General features: G+C 41.4%; 1 protein-coding gene across 15 annotated transcripts in view; it reads left to right on the top strand.

Moving 5' to 3' along the window:
* The window catches only part of SLC25A26 (solute carrier family 25 member 26), a 193777-nt gene that overhangs the window by 28103 nt on the left and 145478 nt on the right, over positions 1-20196 (top strand). For all 15 annotated transcript variants that reach the window (XR_004807612.2, XM_035703501.2, XM_049097913.1 and 12 more), the window contains exon 2: positions 8848-8890. The gene's annotated coding sequence lies outside the window, so the exon portion shown is untranslated. The remainder of the gene's footprint in view (positions 1-8847; positions 8891-20196) is intronic.

Here is a 20196-nt window from a genome sequence, read left to right as displayed (position 1 = left end):
AGACACACACACACACACACAGAGGCAGAGATACAGGCAGAGGGAGAAGCAGGCTCCACGCAGGGAGCCTGATGTTGGACCCAATCCCGGGATCATGCCCTGGGCTGAAGGCAGTGCTAAACTGCTGAGCCACCTGGGCTGCCCTAACCTGACCCTAATTATCACCTTATCTTGAAAACCCTGAACCAATCATCCTGAAGCAGACCCTGACCATACACTTCTCTTAAACTGACTCAGATCCTGAACTTGGCCCTAAACCTTCCTAATCCTGTTACTCTGATTTTCATCATGTTCTCAAGCTGACAGTGCCCTTACTCTGACTAGTTTCTTCTCTCTTTGACTTGTCCTTAACCCTGACCCTCTCCTTGAATTTTTATTCTCACCGTGTCTATAACCTTGACCCTGACCCACACATGTACATGGAAACATCCTTTCATTAAACATTTATTAAATCTTAACCCTGACCTACAGCCTCATTCTGATCTTACCCTGACTCTGACCCTAACATTGACATTTACCCTGATCCAGACCCTCACTCTGACTATGCACTTGATTTTCACCCTCACTTTAGTCTGAATCTCATCCTTATATTCATCTGACTCTGACCCTGATGCCTGGCCTGAAATTGATTCCAAGCTCCCTTTTATCCTTAACTTAAGCCTCACTTCTAACTCTGAAGATTAACTTGACCATGTTTTCACCCTGACACTCACCATTATCCTGATCCTCACATGATGCCAACTCTGGCCTCCAGTGACCTTTACCTTGGCCATCACCTTGATTATGAACTGCATGTTAATCTTCCCTGAGACTTATCCTGACCATGACGTTTACTTTGACCCTCACCCCAAATCTTGAGACCCTCACCCTCATCTTGAGACTGACTGGATTCTAGCTGAACCTGATCCTGAACACCACAATGATCCAACTTTCACCTCCACCCTGAACTTATCCCTCACCATATGCCTGATGCTGGCCCTCAAAATGACCCAGACCCTTATGCTGTCTCTGACCTTCACTATTATCATGACTTTCATCTTTGCCCAAAACCTACTTTCATGACTAAATTTGAGCCTAAAACTCAACTGACCTCAAATTTTACCATTAGCCTGATCCTATCCCTCACCATCACCTTATTGCTGACTCTAACCTGCATCCTTAATCTTATTCTGACCCTCACCATGTCCATGACTCTTCACTTGACCCTAAACCTTTTTCTGACTCTACCCCTCACCACGATCCTGATGCTGACCCTTACCTGAAACTTCAACCTTATTCAGACTTAGATCTTCACCCTCACTGTGTCCCTGGGCTTGCACTAGACCTTAACTTTCACTAGGAACTTGAACCTCAACCTCAACATGACCATCATCCTGATTCTGACCCTGATGCCAACTCTGACTCTCATTCCTACCTTGACACTCACCCAGATAGTGACTTTCACTTCTTCCCTATCTCTGAGGCTGACCTTGACCCTTAATACTATGATACCCTCTGACTTTGACTCCTACTTTGATCCTTACATTGACCCACATTATTATCCTGATCTTGACCCTGACTTTGAAGCTGATACGATGCTGACTCTCACCATGGCTGTCCTTAACTGTGACTATTTCCCTGAATCAGACTTTGAATCTGATTCTCACTCTGATCCTAATACTCATATTTACCTTTTCATGACCCTTATCTTCAATGCGATATTGACTGTGATGTCACCCTGACACTGTATCTGACTTCCTCACTCCTCAAACATCACTCTGTTCTTGATGATCAACCTGACCATGACCCTATTCGTTATTCTGACACTGACCAATACCCTGACTTCAACCTTTACACTACTCTCACCCTGAACCTGACCTTCATCCTGTGTGACCCTGAAACTCAACATGACCCTAATCCTGAACATACCTTGATTCTTACCTCACCCTGACACTTAATCGGATTAGAATTCTCATCCCGACCCAGGTCCTCATGCTGTTCCTTCCTATGAATAATGACTATTACCCAGCCTCATCTTTATTTTCACCTTAACCCTAATCCTAGCTTTGACCCTGACCCTGAGCTTCATTCATATGTTTACCCTCGCTCTTAGCCTGACCTCACATGGAGCCTCATCCTGACTCTGACAATGACTTTGATCCTCAACCTGACCCTCACTGTGACCATCACCTTGACACTGATCCTTAAATCTACAGCTACCCTCACTTGATTCTGCACCAGACCTTCTCTTCTCCTTCATCTGGACACTAACCGCCTCACGGACCCTGACCCTTTACTTGATCCTAACATATACTCTGACCCAAATCTTTTTTTTTTTTTTTAAGATTTTAGTTGTAAGTAATCTCTACATCCAACATGGGGCTCAAACCCACAACCCTGAGATGAAGAGTCATACACTCCACTAACTAAGCCAGCCAAGCACCCTTCACTCTGACCCAGATCTTGATCCTAACACTGATCTGGATCCCTACTATGATCCTAAAGCTCACATGATCCTGACCCTCAATCTTACCCAATGACCCTCTCCAACCCTCAATGTGATTCTGATTCTCATAATGGTTCTCATAATGGTTCTGACCCTTAAAACGACCTAAGTATTACCACATTGAGTTTGAACATGAAATCTTGTACATTTACAAGCTAGTTTCAACTAGATTTCTTATAACTAGCAATAAGAACATAGTTTAAAACTCTATGTATAATTCTGAACTTGCTTACATTTGTATGCATGTTTTTAAGCATGCTGCTTTGACTGGTATTAATATGGTCTACTTCAAAGTAAGAAAGTGCAGTTGAGGAGAACATGTGGTTCTCATTGATTTGCCTCAGATAAAGCATGGGTTAATTCTAGCAGTCAGTAAAAAATTTCTGTAGAAACTAATGTCTGATTTCTCCTTTACTGCTAGTCTGTTCAAGCAAATATGATTTTCAAGGATATTTGCTTTAACTCACAATAAGAAGTTACTGTATACAGAACAATGTGTAAATTTGAATTCATTTTCACATATATAGCTTGGATTCCTCTTGTTCTAACTCACAGGAAGAAAATGCAGTGAATGCACAGATGAACGCAGATAAACGTATCTGAGGTTTTCTTGGTCATACCTTACATACATCTCTATGTAGGCAAACAGAAGTAGAATTGAAAAAAATCTGTACTAGTGCAAAGAAGCTCAGTCTCAGACATTTCTCTTAAAAGAAACTCCTTAGTGCTTCATAGAGTAAATAAAGATGAACACAAGCGTGGATGAATGTGTGCCATTCATCTCCAAGGCACATACTTACCATGGGGTATGGTAAATGAGGAAGAATCTAAGAGCAGTGATGAAAAGAATCTGTACTAATATAAACAAGCTCAGTCTCAGACATTCTTGCAAAAATAACCCCTTATTGTTTCTGCAAGTAAAGCAAGATAAACACAAGGGTAGAAAACATTTAAAAACACATTGTTATAACAAAGAGAAAAGAAGATAAAAATATACTGTTTACTAAATGTAGTTTTAATTGACTCTTTGTTTTTTAAATGTCAGTGGATTAGCAAAATATGCAAATAATTTTGGATAGCAATACATATAAATTTGTATTTGCGTCCTCAAAGCTTTTGTTTCTTTTTTTTTTTTTTCAAAGCTTTTGATCAATGTGAAGTAAATGCTCATAAAAAAAAATTACCTGGTGGTTTTCAACTTTCTGCCCTCTAGGTATCTCTTACATCTAGAGGAAAAAAAGAAAGGAATAATAAAAAAGGTATTTGGTATAGGTAGTTGATTATACTGGGTACAAGCACTGCAGAGAGATACAGATGTGTGTGTACAGGATATGACTTTCTGTTTACTTTTAACAGTTATGCAGTTCATTCACATAATAAATTTAAGATTACATATTGTTTTATTTATTATATTGTCAATCATATTTTAAAGCTATCATTTAAATTATCTATATGTTTTATATCTCTATATATCTTTTTAAAAAAGTAAACTCTATGCTCAGTGTGGGGCTTGAACTCACAACTTCAAGATCAAGAGTTGCAATGCTCTGGGCAGCCCAGGTGGCTCAGCAGTTTAGTGCTGCCTTCAGCCCAGGGTGTGATCCTGGAGACCCGGGATTGAGTCCCACGTCGGGCTCCCTGCATGGAGCCTGCTTCTCCCTCTGCCTGTGTCTGTTCCTCTCTCTCTCTCTTTGTGTGTCTCTCATGAATAAATAAATAAAATCTTAAAAAAAAAAGAAAGAGTTGCATGCTCTACCGACTATGTAGGTCTTGATGCAGACAATTTGTTACATAAGTAATGTGCCAAAAAAATAAAATGATAATTTGGGCCTTTTGTGTAAAATGACTTATTTTATGCCTAGATCAGAAGTTCTTTTTTGTCACCAGCTATTAACTGTTCTTTTAATATTAATGCCATGCTTTTTGCATACCCTTCAACCATTTTCTTAGTAATTTTCTAGGCCACCCTTGATCTACTTTTATTTATTTGTTTGTTTGTTTGTTAGTTTAGGTTTTATTTATTTATTTATTTGAGAGAGGGAGAATGCACACTGTGGAATGGGCAGTGGGAGAAGCAGCTCCCTGCCAAGCAGGGAGCCAGACGTGGGACTTGATCCTGGGACTCCAGATCATGACCTGAGCTGAAGGCAGACGCTTAACCGACTGAGCCACCAAAGTGCCCCTAGTTGTATTTATTTAAAGTTAAAAATGCTATCACAGAGTTAAATTAACCCTTTAGACACAGACAATTTCCAGAAATTAAATTACTTCATATGCCATTGCCAGCTCACAAAAAAATAAAAGTGCAAATATTTATACTGATAGTAAATGTGCTTTTGAGGTAGTCCACAAATTCAGAATCATTCAGAAACAAAGGTGTTTCTAACCTTGAAAAACCTATATAAATTGGACATTAAAGAACTTTTAGATGCTTTGCTATTATCTAAGAAAATAGCTATAATAAAAATAAAAGGTCAAAGGCAAAGACCTATAATTTGACAGTAATGCTTGGGCTGACCATTATGTTAAACAAGGTTAACCTAGATAAATACCTTATAATCACACAGACAAGAACACTCTTGGAGAAATTCAAAGACGCTGTTACCAACTGTCTGAAAGAAGTCTCTAATTCAGTTTCAGTTGCTCCCTGCACCTCAGGATGGCTGATTATACCAAAACATTTGAAAAATGGAGTTTAGCAAAAATTCTTCATGATAATACCCATAAAACAAAGATAAATCAGAAATAATATTCAATTAACACTGGTGGCCTCGTTTTAGGTGTAGATGCCACAGATGTTTTCAAAGCAAGTCTTACATGGCAACCACACAATCCTGATAAAATGGACAGGGTGGGTCACAGACAGGTGCCCTGTGGACACCTCCAAATGGACTTCATACTAACACTTTCTATGGTGATTTAGAAATATGTTTTGTTCATTGGTGTTTACTTCCAGGGTGCAGTGAAATTTTACCCTGTTGTAAAGCTATTCCCATACTTGGGGAGGAGGTAATGGCTTAGTTTTGCTTTCCCACCTGGTAAATTTTCATTTACCTCTCTAATGACAGAGACATTCATTTTACTAGTACTTGGGTTAAGTACTTTTACGTGGAAACTTCACTGTCCTTGTCATATCCAAGTCCTCAAGAAATATAAAGAGAACAGAGCATTTATTTATTTATTTAAAATATTTTATTTATTTATTCACGAGAGACCCACAGAGAAAGGCAGAGACATAGGCAGAGGGAGAAGCAGGCTCCATGCAAAGAGCTGGAAGTGGGACTTGATCCCTCGTCTCCAGGATCACACCCAGCGCTGAAGGCAGATGCTCAAGCACTGAGCCACGCAAGTGTCCCGAGAACATGATTTTAAAGTAAAATTAACAAGGCTCTCAAAGATCCTTGAACTCCCATCAGCTTGGCAATTTGTAAGATCAACCCTTTCTGGGGCTCACTGGTTTTCGCCTTCCTGTGCAGGGGCGAAACTTCCTCCAAGGGCCAGGCGGTTGTACCTGGTGGCCTACCTGTGGCCCAGCCCTGCCTCCCTTGGAGGAAGAGAGAGAGAGCGTGACCCAGGGATGGGTTGCAAGTTTTCCACCACCCAGCATCCTTTTGCAATTTTTTTTTTTAAGATTTTATTTATTTATTCATGAGACACACACAGAGAGAGAGAGAGGCAGAGACACAGGCAGAGGGAGAAGCAGGCTCCATGCAGGGAGCCCGATGTGGGATCAATCCCGGGTCTCCTGGATCAGGCCCTGGGCCGGAGGCAGGCGCTAAACCGCTAAGCCACCCAGGGATCCCTCCTTTTGCAATTTAATTGTTTTGGCCCAAGTCACCCTCCCCCTGCTCCTCAAGGCATGCTCGCTGGCAGGCGGTTGGCAAAGTGTGCAGCGGGGAGCCCCACTCCTGTGGGCCGGGGGCGGACAGGGCCCCCCAGCAATCCCCCCGCTGCCCGTTACCGACCTGCCAGCGAATGCCAGGGCTAGCGGGGAGATGGGGGGCATCCTCCTCTTTCCTCCAAAGGAGGAAGGACACAGAGGGCAGTGGCGGGGCTCCCGGACTTGCTCTTTCAAGAGCGCGCGCTTGGGCAGCTCCGGTGGCTCAGCGGTTTAGCGCCGCCTTCAGCCCAGGGCGTGATCCTGGAGACCCGGAATCGAGTCCCGTGTCGGGCTCCTGCATGGAGCCTGCTTCTCCCTCTGCCTGTGTCTCTGCCTCTTTCTCTCTCTGTGTGTCTCTATGAATAAATAAATAAAATCTTAAAAAAAAAAAGAAAAAAAAAAGCGCGCGCTTGCGCTGGGCAGGCCCGAGGGCGCGCGCTGCAACCGCTGCAGCGGCTCGGCGTCTCCACCTGCTGGGGAGACCTGACCTCCCTGCTTCCAGGGAGACCTGACGTCGCGGCGGCCGTGTTAGACCAGAACAAGCACGAGTAGGTCAGGCCTCGCAAATTGTTGAGGGCTGTGCAAAAAAGCATTGAGAATGACCGATGATTTGGTGACAAAAGGAACTGCTGTGGATCTGGCCGTAAAATAACTCAGGGACTTTTCTTTGAAAAACCGAAAAAAAAAAAACCTCCAAAAAAATTAGAAGAAGAAAAACCGAAATCAGGGACGTCTGGGTGGCTCAGTGGTTGAGCATCTGCCTTTGGCCCAGGGCATGACATGACCCCTGGAGACCCCAGATCGAGTCCCGCATCCGGCTCCTGCATGGAGCCTGCTTCTCCCTCTGCCTCTCTCTCTCTCTCTCTCTCTCTCTCTCTGTGTCTCTCATGAATAAATAAATAAAATCTTTTAAAAAAAATCCTAATTTATTCCTTTGGCACATTATTGATATAACAAATTTTAGGGAATGATATATTGTTATGCATTATTTTTATGAATTTGGGAATTCATTCGTTCATATATATTCCTAAATAGGTGATAATTTAGTTTCTGACTGTGGCTTTACTTTATTTATTTATTTTTTTAAAGATTTTATTTATTTATTCATGAGAGACACAGAAAGAGAGAGAGAGAGAGAGAGAGAGAGGCAGAGAGAAGCAGGCTCCATGCAGGGAGCCCGAAGTGGGACTTGATCCTGGGTCTCCTGGACCAGGCCACGGGCCAAAGGCAGCACTAAACCGCTGAGCCACCCAGGCTGCCCCTGACTGTGGCTTTAAAACACACTATCCTATACATAGACCTATCTCTGCCAGCCTCATAGCTAGTATTAATTAGTATTTTTAATTAATCACCCACCTTTTTCTATAGTCATAAAAAATCACCCAGAGAACAAAAGTTTTAACACCATTGAGCTTTCTTAAAAATAAGCACTTATCTCCTATTATTTTAAAGTTTTGAAAATGCAAATTAAGGTATTCTAGGGACACCTGGGTGGCTCAGTTGGTTGGGCATCTGCCTTTGGCTCACGTCTGTGATCCCCAGGTCTTGGAATGGAGCTCCATGTTGGGCTCTCTCAGGGAGCCTGCTTTTTCCTCTTGCTTTGCTGCTCCCCCTGCAGATGCTGGTGCTCTCTTTCTCACTCTTTCTCTCAAATAAAAAAATAAAATCTTTAGGGGCACCTGGGTGGCTCAGTCAAGTAAGCATTTGCCTTCAGCTCAGGTCATGACCCCAGGGTCCTCAGATCCAGCCCTGGCCTTGGCATTGGGCTTCCTGCTCAGCAGGGAGTCAGCTCTGTTTCCCTCTGCCCCTCCCCACCACTTGTTCTATCTCTCATGCAAATAAAATCTTTTAAAAATAGTCTTTAAAAAATTTTAAAAATAGACTTTAAAAAACCAACAAACAGAAAAACCAAGATATTCTAACCCTGGCCAAACTGACCACAGTCTGTGTCCATGTGTGCATTTGACTTGTCACTGCTTTTGAGCCCAAATGGGAACATACTTGTGATTGAATAAATTGGGCTTGTTACTGGTTGCACTGGGAGAGAATACACCAACTGGGAACCATAGGATGTCTCAGTTAGATGGCATTAGAAAGTACCCATTATAGAATTTGGGCTTTAATCAGGTGATTTTAGGAGGGCCTAAGGAAGTGAGGGTTTGCTCTAGATTGAGTGTTATTAGAAAGTGGGGCCAATTCAGTGATTGGGTACTTTGTGGATACACAAACACATACTTAGGTAATTTAAAGTTTTTAACTATAAAGCTTAAAAGATAGTTTATCAGTATATTAAATAAAGCAATATATATCATTTTAAATTACTATGTGAACTCACTGCAACAACTTTCTAAAATTAAGCAGTAAAAAATCAAGTAGAAGCTCTCTGTAATTTTTATACCCACTATAATCAACTATCTATATTATCTATATCTATTATCTATATTAATTGAAGAAATCATTCTTTTCTTTCTTTTTTCTATAGACATAAGTGACACCTAGAGGCCAGAAAGTTAAAGACCATCCAGGTAATATTTTGAGCACTAGCTCATATTAATTAAAATTTTTGAGGAGGTAAGTACGAACATATATGTATTATCATCCAGAGGCATTTGCATATAAGACATAAGGGGTCAATTAAAATATGTAGATAGTCCTCTTTTTTTAAAAGATTTTATTTATTTATTCATGAGAGAGAGAGAGAGGGAGAGAGAGAGACACAGGCAGAGGGAGGAGCAGGCTCCATGCAGGGAGCCCAATGTAAGACTTGATCCCAAGTCTCCAAGATCACACCCTGGGCTGAAGGCGGGGCTACACCGCTGAGCCACCCAGGCTGACCCAATAGTCCTCTTTTTTTCTGCACGTAAGAATGTGCCTTTAAAATGAGTGTGTTTTGCTTTCCTGATGTTTATTTCAGTTTAGGGAGCAATGAGAACTTTCTTATGAAAGAAATATCAGAGACTGAGCCAGTTTGCACGAATATGAATTGTTTGCAATACTATTTCTTGTTTGCCTAAACTGAGACCTATGTAAGATTTCTGTGAAGAAAAAAACCCCCAAAAGCTCAGAAACATTCTTTACCCCAAGTTCTCTGTCTTCCTATGAGTTACAACAAGATAAGAGGAATTTACACTGTATATGTGAAAATGAGAACATACATACACATTGTTCTCACACTAAGCTCTCACTGCAAATTAAGCCAATACAGTTGAAAGTTGTATGTTTGTGTACCAGACAAGCAGTGAAGAAGAAACCAAGCTCAAAACCAAACATCTGCCTCTAAAGAGAATTTTTTGTTAGATTTACTTATTTGAGAGAGAGAGAGAAAGAGAGTAAGCAGGGGAAAGGGACAGAGGGAGAGAAAGAATCTCAAGTAGACTCCCTGCTGAGCATGGAGCCTGACTGATGGACTCAGGACTCCATCCCCTGACCTCGAGATGATGACCCCAAGACCACAACCTGAGCTGAAGTAAAGAGTTGGACACTCAACTGACTGAGCCACCCAGGCACCCCTATAAAGAGAATTTTAAATGATGGTTACAATTAACAGTTAATGTTGAACCCATGCACCACCTGAGGTAAATCAATGAGAACCACATATTCATCTCAACCGTTCTTTCTCATTTTGAGGTGGATCATATTAACACAAATCAAAGCAATATATTTGAAAACATGCGGTTCAAGTGTAAGTTCAGAAGTATACACAGTTTTCAAAAATACATTCTAGAAACTAGAATGTAAGTGTATGAGATTTCATATTCAGACTCATGATGATGATGATGAGGTTCACATCAGAGCCAGAGGTCATAACAGAAATCAGGGTCAGTGCCAGGGTGACCATAACAGAAATCCGGATTACCAGTGACCAGGTAATCTGGTCAGGATTAGGGTATTGATCCAGTATTTCATGACAATAGGAAATGTTAAGTTCAGGATGAAAGTAGGATTCAGGTCAGGGTCAGAATATCAATGAGGGTAATGGCCAAGTTTTATGTCAGAGAGAAGGTAATGGACGAGGGGAGGATGATCATTAAGGATAAGTGTCATGCTCAATGTGAGCATCATGGTCACAGTAAGGGTCAGGATCAGTGTCAGGATCAAGGTCAAAGTGTATGTCAGGGTCAAAATGAGGATCAAAGTCAGTGAAGGGTTTATTGTCAGAGTGAGATCAAGGGAGAGTCAGGTACAGTGTCAGGGTTAGTGTCAGAGTGAAGGTAAAGTCAGAGTCAGGATAAGGGTGAGTAGACTACTTATTATGGGTAGCCAGGTGATACCCAAGGTCAGGTTAAGAATCAAGATTACTCTTATTTATTTATTAGAGAGAGAGAGAGAGAATCATAAGCAGGCTCCACACCCAGTGTAGAGGCTGACATGGGGCTTGATCTCACGACCCTCAGATCATGACCTGAGCCAAAACTGAGAGTTGGATGCTTAAATGACTGAGCCACCCAGGCACCGGAAGAATCAAGGTTACTTATAGTGTCACTGTTAAAAGAGTCAGGGTCCGAGTGAGGACCAAATAAGGATCAAATTATGGGTGAGGATTAGTGTCAGTTTTTAGGAACAAGGTTCTTTAAGATCAAGGACAAGGTGAAATGTGGAGTCAATGTTTGGGAGAGAGTCAAGGTGAGGGTCAAGGTCATTCAATATGAGTGTGAGATAAGAGTCAAGGTATAATCAGAGTCAGGGGCAGAGAGTCATGATCAGAGTCAACGTTTGGTTAAGGTCAGGTTCAGGGTGAGGGTCGGCATTGTCGTCAAGATTTGGGTATTGGTAAGGGTCAGGGTCAGGTTGAGTGTCAGTCAAGTAAGGTCCCTAGACTTATCTTTTTTTCTTTTAAAGATTTTATTTATTTGAGACAGAGAGAAAACAAACAGGAGAAAGGGGAGGAGAGAGAGAAGGAGAAGCAGACTCTCCACTGCGCATGGAGCTTGATCCTTACCCCACTTCTAATATTTAATCTCAACGTGACCCTTAACCTGACTCTGACCTTCACTAGACTCTCTTACCCTCACCAACACTCTGACATTTATGCTGACCCTGACGTTGAATCTGACCCTCATTCTCATACTTTTTCTGACTTACTACTATATGTCATCCTCTCGCTAATCTTCACCTTCATTCTGTGGTGACCATTACGTTGACTCTTACTATGACCCTGCCCCTTTCCCTGATCCCAAACTGACATATGCATTCACATTAACTATAAACCTGACTCCAACATTCAACTGACCCTGACACTAAGCCCGAGTTAGACCCTGATCTTCACAGTCACTGTACCAAGTCTGAATGTTACCCTACCTCTTTCTTGACCCTGACTCTGATCCTGACACTCTGTCCCTAATGCTCACACTTATCTTCACTGTGATTCTTACACTGACCTTGTTCATGAAATTGACCTAGAACTTCACCTGACCTAACTTTCACCTTGACACTGACCTTGATATTCAACTTATCCTTACGCTGAACCTGTCCTCACTCTGACCTTCACCCTAGCTATGATATAGACCCTGAGTCTCACTAGGTCCTAAACCTGACCCTCATAGTGTTCTTAACTATGACCTTTATCCTGACCCTGGCATTCATGTAGACTCTTGTGCAGACTCTGATCTTGAACCTGATGCTGAACCTGACCCTACTCTCAAATTGACTGTGACGCCAACTATCATTCTGATCCTGAGCCTGCATCAGAATTGATACAGCCAGAATTGACTCTACCTTGTCCCTGACCTAGTCACCCTTTAAAAGGCCCCACTCTTCAAACTGATTCTGTCACCCTAACACTCTCTGACCTTCTCACCTATGAGAAGTTACCCTGAAATTGACCTTCAACCAGATTTAATCCCTGGTTGACAATCCTAAATTTGGCTTTGAGGTGTTCTTAACCTTTACACTTCTTTCCCTTTGGCCCTGTCCTGAAACCTACCCTGCACAGAGCTTCATCTGAGCTTTCACCTAATCTTTACCCTCAAAGAATGCTGACCCACACCAGGATCCTTGCCCTTTTCCTTAACCTGATCTGACTTTCACACTGACCCTCATTTGAATGTGACCCTGATCTTCTTTTCAAACCTTATAATCACCCTGACTTTCACCTTGAACCAGACCTTTACACTAACCCTGATTTTTATCCTTACCCTGAACCTGGCTGTGCCCAAAAGCCACTCTACTCTGAATGTGTTTTACCGTGTATACTACCCTTATATTGATCCTAATCCTGAACTTGACCCTGAAAATTACCTGACTCCAACCATCCCCCTTACCTTCAGCATGACCATACTCTTTCTTTGTTATGCAACCTGACCATCAACCAGACCCTTTCCCTAAAATGCACACTCATTCTTACTCTGGTACTGACCATCATTTCTCTCCTATTCAAATGGTCCGTCACACTTACTGTGACACACAAGCTGAATCTGACCTTAACCTTCTCCTGAACTTCACCCCCATCTTTACCCTCACCATGTTTATAACGTTGATTTTTTTTTTTTTACAACCTTGATTTTTACCCACACTGACCTAGAACCACCCTCCACCTCAAAATATGCATGGGACACTTGACCTTGAGATTCAACTCTATCTATACCTCCCTTATCTGTCACCATGAACCTGATATTGGCCCTTACTCTCACCATGACTCTCATCCTTACCGTCATCCAGACCGTTGTCTTTACCCTGCTCTTGACTCTGACCTTCACTGTGGTCTGAATCTCATTGTCATGTGGGCCTGACTCTGACTCTGGTGTTCGTCTCAATATTGATTCTAACCTTTACCCTTATTCTTAAGTGGACTTTGACTCTGACTCTAAGGCTTACCTGACATTGTTTGTCACAGAGGCTCATTCTGACCCTAACCAAGATCCTTCCTGATTCTGACATTGAAGTTTTCCCTGATCCTAACCTTGATGTGAGCCTGCTACTGATACTCACATAGACCCTGACTTTTCCTTTGATCCTCAGCTAGATTTTTGCCCTCACACTGAAGCTGAGCCTGACTCTGAATCTGAACCTAAATTTAAACTTCACCATGGCTAAACCCTGACACTCACCCTCATGCTCATGTAGACTCTAACCTATTCCTCACTATATCCCTGACATCTGCCTTCACATTCACCTTGACACTGAGCTTCACCCTGAATCTGACTCTGATGTGTACCTGACTTTCACTGACCCTCATTATTACTATGACTTTGACCCTGACCTAGAACTTTACCCTCATTCTCATCCTGACTCTGCCCTTGGCCCCAAAACTCACCAGATACTAATGCTCTTACCTGACCCTATTCCTTACCTGATCCTGATACTGACCCTCATTCTTAATATCTTTTTTTAAAATTTATTCATTCGGGCAGCCCTGGTGGTGCAGCGGTTTAGCACCGCCTGCAGCCCAGGGCTTGATCCTGGAGACCCTGGATTGAGTCCCACATCAGGCTCTCTGTATGATGCCTGCTTTTCCCTCTGCCTGTGTCTCTGCCTCTCTCTCTCTCTGTCTCTATGAATAAATAAATAAAATCTTTAAAAAAAAAAAAAAAGAAGCCTGACCTTCAGGCTGCAGCTTTAAAAAAAAAAATTATTCATTCATGAGAGACACAGAGAGAGAGAGAGAGGCAGAGACATAGGCAGAGGGAGAAGCAGGCTCCATGCAGCTTGGGCTGATCCCGAGTCTCCAGGATCAAACCCTGGGCCAAAGGCAGAAGAAGCTCAACTGCTGAGCCACCCAGGCATCCCTTAATATCTTTTTAAAAAATATTTATTTATTTATTTATTTATTTGAGAGGGAGACTAGAGGAGCAGGGGAGGGAGAGAGAATCAGAAACAGCCTCCCTGGACATGGGGTTTGATCTTATGACCGTGAGATCACAGCCCAAGCTGAAACCAAGAGTCGGATGCTTTACTGACTGTTGCCACCCAGGAGCCTTGCTCAATTTTATTCTGACCAGACCCTCACCTTCTAAGTGTCCCTGATATTTCACTTGACCCTGACCTATATTCTGATTCTGACTCTGATGTTCACCCTGATCTTTAATCTGTCCTAACCCTCATCTTTACTATGAACCTGACTTTGATCCTGAATCTGACATTAATACTTAACATTTACTTTCACAGTGGTCCTTACCTTGATTCTTCCCTCACTCTGACCCTTACACTCATTTGGATCCTGACCCTCTCCCTGACTGTGGCATAACCTTTCCCCTACCTGAACGTGATCATTATTCTAATCTTGACCCTGACCCTGGAGCTGATTGTCAAAGTGATCCCCATGACTCTGACCTTCACCTTGACTGTGGCCCTAAATTAGACCCTGCACCTGACCTTACTCTGATCTTTTTTTTTTTTAAGTTTTTTATTTCTCTATTTGAGAGAGAGAGAAAGAGAGAGAGAACAAGAGCTGAGGGGAGAAATAGAGGGAAAGGGACAAGCAGACTCCATGCCAAGTGCAGAGCTAGACAAAGGGCTCCATCTCACGACACTGAGATCATGACCTGAGCGAAATCAAGGGTCAGATGCTCAACTGAATGAGCCACCCAGGTGACCCCCCCCATCCTGATCTTTATATTCATCCTTATTCTTCATATGACCCTTACCTTCAGATTTGAGTGTGGCCCATTTGTAACCCTGACACTGCCTCTGAATCCCCTACCTCTCCTACCATACCCTATACTTGACAATGAACTTGATTTTACCCCCGACCATCACCCTGAACATGGCCGATACCCTAACTTTAACCATGATGCTCACTCTGGCTTTGAGCCTATTCTCATCCTGAACCTGGCTCTCATCATACTTTTGCCTTGAACTAAATCACACATTACCCTGACCATGAACTAAATCTCACATGAACTTTTCACAGGGGCTCTGAACGTGACCATGACCCTCACCTGACTCTAACTCTCACTGCTACCTGCCCTGAACTCTTATTCTCACCCTGATCCTCACTCTCACTTTGATTCTAATCCTGACCCTTATCCGGATGCTGAAATTGACCTTGAACATCATCTACACCTTAACTATCCAGGAGAGTAAAAGCAGAAGCAAACAGCAGCTGCTGTAAAGCTATGAGCTTCCTATAAAAGCTTGTTTAAGAAAGAAAAAGGGACACCTGACTGGCTCAGTCAGAAGAGCAGGTGACTCTTGACCTCAGGGCTGTAAGTTCAAGTCATCCGTTGTGTGTAAAATTACTTAAAAATAAAATCTTTATTTTTTTTAATTTTTAAAAATATATTTATGATAGTCACACACACACACACACACTCACACACACAGAGAGAGAGGCAGAGACACAGGCAGAGGGAGAAGCAGGCTCCATGCACCGGGAGCCCGACCTGGGATTTGATCCCAGGTCTCCAGGATCGCGCCCTGGGCCAAAGGCAGACGCTAAACCGCTGCACCACCCAGGGATCCCAAAAATAAAATCTTTAAAAAGAAAGGAAGAAAAAAAGTATTGGCCAAGTTGACTTCAATAAAAGGTATTTGAGTGTCCCAAGCTTGCTACACCCTGAGAATCACCTCAGTCTTCACCAGTTAGGATTTCCACAGCCCTTCCTCCCAAAGTTCTTTTTTTTTTTTTTTTTTTTTTTTTTAATTTTAAAATATCGGTCTTTATTTACATATTGTGTATCTCAAAAAAGGCTGGAAAAACAATGAGGTTTCAACAGGAAATCAGTAAATCCTCATAGATCTGCCTGTTGCTAGCACTTGGAGGTTCCTCCCAAAGTTCTAATTTCACCTCATGTAATCGTTTATATCATCAGGCTTCAGAAAAACCATTAAGTTATCTTATTTTGAGAAGAGAAAAGATATAGAGGACAGAATTTTGCTAAATTAGCTGGCTTATTTATTTATTTATTTCTTGAGAAAGAGTGTGGGGAGGGCCAGAGAAAGAGAGGGCGAGAAAAAACCCCAAGCAGACTCCAGGCCAAGTGCAGAAGCCCACCTGGGGCTCACTTCAGAACCCTGAGATCCTGACCTGAGCCAAAATCAAGTCAGTCACTTAACTGACTGAGCTACACAGGCACCCCAGCTGGCTTTTTCATTTAAGTAATTTTAGTGTTGAGTATTTGAGTGGTAATCCCGACACTTCTACATCATTCAGTTTCTAACAGTTTACCATTAAAGAAAGCACAATATTTGGCTTGTTCAAGCAAAAGTTTGGTCTTTGTTCAAGACCAAAGTTAAATTTACAGTTAAAGAGTGTATATATTAAATTGTATTTAACTAGTAACATAATAGTAGATGTCTCCTTAAATGGCTTAATTCTATAAAAGTTTTACAATACAATTCATAAAAATTTGATGTTAATTAAATTGTGATTTCTGGATTCTTAACTAACTTTAAAAGCTTAATTAATAGGGCAGCCCGGGTGGCTCAGCAGTTTAGCGCCCCCTTCAGTCCAGGGTGTGATCGTGGAGACCCAGGATCAAGTGCCACGTTGGGCTCCCTGCATGGAACCTGCTTCTCCCTCTGCCTCTCTCTCTCTCTCTCTGTGTCTCTCATGAATAAATAAAATCTTTTTTAAAAAAGCTTAATTAATAAATAATTAATTTAATCATATTTAATGTTTAATTAATAACCTTTAAATGTATGAATCTTTCTAAAAGAAAAAATGCAAAGACTGCTGTCTAAATAGAATCTTAATTTCCCTTTATTTCTTAAAATGTCAGTAGATTAATAAAATATGAAAATGGCTTTGAATTCTAATACATATAATTGGTTTTGCTTTTTTTTTCAAATTGTAAAGTAGTAGGAGATAAGTGCTCATAAAATGTTCCCAGGATAGTTTTAAAAAATTTATTTATTTATTTATTTATTTTTAAAATTTGATATATTTAAATTAAAAAATCCAAACACAATCCATCTATTTCTCTCATCTCCCAACCCCTACCTCTGGCAATGACTGACATATTCTCTGCATCTATGAGTTTGCATATAAATATATATAATTTTTGGAAGATTTTATTTATTTATTATTTGAGAGAAAGAGAGTGAGCAAGAGTAAGAGAGAGAGAGAGAGAGCACAAGCTGGGTGAGGGGCAGAAGCAGAGGGAGAAGCAGGCTCCCCACTGAGCAGGACTCAATCCCAGGACCCTAGCTAGGATCATGACCTGAACTGAAGGCAGACACTTAGCAAACTGAGCCACCCAGGTGCCCCAATGTTTACTTATTTATATTAAGATTCCATGTATAAGAAAGATCATGTGGTATTTACCTTTGACTCAATTCACTTAGCATAATGCTCTCAAGGCCCATCCTTGTTGTCACAAAAGGCAAGATTTCTTTTTTTATTTTTTTTTATGGCTGAATAACATTCCATAGAATATATCACACCACAATTTCTTTATCCATTCATTCATCAATGGATATTTATGTTGTTTCAAGATCTTGGCTATATATCACTAATCTCCAGGGAAATGGATACCAAAACCACAAGGAGGCGGAGCACCTGGGGGTGCATCTGGTTAAGCATCTGACTCTGGTTTCCCACTCAGGTCCCAATCTCAGTGTCCTCAGAACCCTGCCTCAGGCTCTGTGCTTAGCACAGAGTCTGCTTAAGACTCTTTTTCCCTCTCCCTTTGCCTATTTCTCTCTCAAATAAATAAATAAAATCTTTAAAAACAAAAACCCACAGTGAGGTGTCATCCTCCAGCTGTCAGAATGGCTGGTATCAAAAAGACTAAAAATAAGTGTTGTCGAGATAAATACCTAGTAGTGCAATTGCTGGGTCATGGGGGTAGTTCTACTTTTAACTTTTTGAGCAACTTTCACACTGTTTTTCAGAGTGGCTGCACCAATCTGCTTTCCCACTGACAGTGTAAGAGGGTCCCTTATCCAGTATTTGATTTGAAAATATCTTCTCCCATTCAGTAGGTTACCTTTCCATTTTGTTGATGGTTTTCTTTGCTGTGAAGACTTTTAGTTTGAGGTAGTTCTACTTATTCATTTTTGTTTTTGGTGTCAGATTTAAAAAAATCATTGCCAAGACCTATGTCAAATAGCTTATTGTCCATTTTTAATTCTAGGCGTTTCATGGTTTCAGGTCTTACGTCTAAATCTTTAATCCATTTTGAGTTAATTTTTGGGTATTGTGTAAGGTAGGAGTCTAGATTCATTCTTTTGCATTTGGCTGTCCAGTTTCCCCAACACCATTTGTTGAAGAGATTGTCTTTCTTTCCTCACTGTTTATTGTTACCTCCTTTGCTGTAAGTTCATTGACCATGTAAGCATAGGTTTATTTCTGGGCTTTCTATTTTGTTCCATTGATCTACGTGATGGTTTTTGCGACAGTCTCCCACTGTTTTTTATTACTATAGCTTTGTAATTTAGTTTGAACTCAGGGACCAGGACAGGTTTTTACTTTCTATCTTCTGGGTGTCTCTTGTGTCTAAAGAAAAGAAAGAAAAAGTTGATTACTTTAAAGATGGCAGTTACTTGTAACATTCATACATACAGTTCACTACTTTGAGAGCATTTGGCACAGCAGTGCCACAGTGGATCAATTACACTCGAAGGTTGTCTTGGTCACCTGCCATAGTGAGCTCAGGCTCTGGTAGTCCATAATATTACTCTGAGTTCACCTGTTTATGATTCTATATCCCTCATTATACTGGAGCATTATGGTGGCAGGGAATGAAACCCAATCATGTGTGTATCCCATATCTAATTTAGAACCTGGCACATAGCAGTCATGCAGCATGTTGGAAAGAAGAGGGAAATGAATACTGTACCTAGTTTATTTCTTTTGTTCCCGTTTATCTGAATTTGTATAAAAAATGAGACAATTCACCTAATGATGTGGTGCTAGAATTCCTGGCCTTACAGCATGAAGATTACATGAAAATATCAAGAAGAGGGATCCCTGGGTGGCTTAACGGTTTGGTGCCTGCCTTTGGCCCAGGGCGCGATCCTGGAGTCCCGGGGATCGGGTCCCGTGTAGGGCTCCCTGCATGGAGCCTGCTTCTTCCTCCTCCTGTGTCTCTGCCTCTCTCTCTCTCTCTGTGTGTGTGTGTCTATCATAAATAAATAAATAAACAAATCTTAAAAAAGAAAGAAAGAAAGAAAGAAAGAAAGAAAGAAAGAAAGAAAGAAAGAAAGAAAGAAAGAAAGAAAGAAAACATCAAGAAGAGTTATTGGATGGAGTTTGTGGCCAAAAATACCCATACTGTTTACACCTGGAGGTTCATCCTTTTGGATTTTTAGAGTTTTCTGTTTTTAAAAGCACCTATTAAAATGTTGATAGGTCATGACAGGATTTTGTCTGTCTCATTCACCAGTCTATCATGCCATCAAGGACATTGTTTTTATTTTTATTTATTTATTTTAAAAAAATATTATCTATTTATTTATTCATGAGAGACAGAGAGAGAGAGAGAGAGGGGCAGAGACACAGGCAGAGGGAGAAGCAGGCCCCATGCAGGGAGCCCGATGTGGGGAACCCGGGATCAGGCCCTGAGCCAGAGAAAGCCGCTCAACCGCTGAGCCACCCGGGCTGCCCAAGGACATTGTTTTTAATCACAATATTCCACATCAAACTAATGACTGGAACACCATAGGAGTTCAGTAGAGATTACTTGAAGAAATGACTTTCTTTTACCAACTCTGGCTCTTGTTGGCTGCTGGCAGCAGTTAAGGAGTTAAGGAGTGTGGTAGTCTTTCAGCAAAAGATTAGTGATGTCTCCTGTGTGCACAGTAATGCAAAGTAAGGGTTTTTGTAATATGTTTACCATGAATGTATTAAGCCACTCGTAGCTGTCAGCTAACACTTTATTTTCCATCTAACATCTTAGACAGTTGACTGCGAAGAGGAAGACTATGGTACTAGAAGGTAGGAAAGAGTATT

This window comes from Canis lupus, chromosome 20, assembly GCF_003254725.2.
Source record: "Canis lupus dingo isolate Sandy chromosome 20, ASM325472v2, whole genome shotgun sequence".
Lineage (NCBI taxonomy): Eukaryota > Metazoa > Chordata > Mammalia > Carnivora > Canidae > Canis > Canis lupus.
This window is presented reverse-complemented; position numbering and strand designations above follow the sequence as displayed.